The sequence below is a fragment of the Chelonoidis abingdonii genome, chromosome 2 (assembly GCF_003597395.2).
Source record: "Chelonoidis abingdonii isolate Lonesome George chromosome 2, CheloAbing_2.0, whole genome shotgun sequence".
NCBI lineage: Eukaryota > Metazoa > Chordata > Testudines > Testudinidae > Chelonoidis > Chelonoidis abingdonii.
The window spans coordinates 161425177-161425568 of record NC_133770.1 but is presented as its reverse complement, the minus strand read 5'-3'; positions in this window follow the sequence as shown (position 1 = coordinate 161425568).

Genomic DNA, 392 nt, shown 5'->3' with positions numbered 1-392 from the left:
CCTGCACACGTGTTTTAATAGTGCAGATCATATTTGGAATTCACCTGCCCCTTATTTATTACGGGTATTGCAGAAGCATCTGGCAGCCCTAGGCAGGAACCAGGCGCTCACTGTGCTAGCGGTTGTATAAACGCAGAGCAAAACAAGGGGCTCCCCCACCTCCCCTCCTTCCCTCACCCTAGGACCTTCCCCTCCCCCTTCCACCACCACTGTCACTGGGCGCCAAGCAAGGACGCCGGACGCGCCACGTGGTGCTCCTGGCTTCCGAATGGGGGTGTCGCGGAGCCAGCAGAGGCGTGGTTATGCTAATCGGCGCGGGCCAGTGGCGAATGGCTGTGTGCAGAAGGCGGAGCCGCCCCTCTCCCCGGGTACGTAGCGTGCGGCGCCAGTGT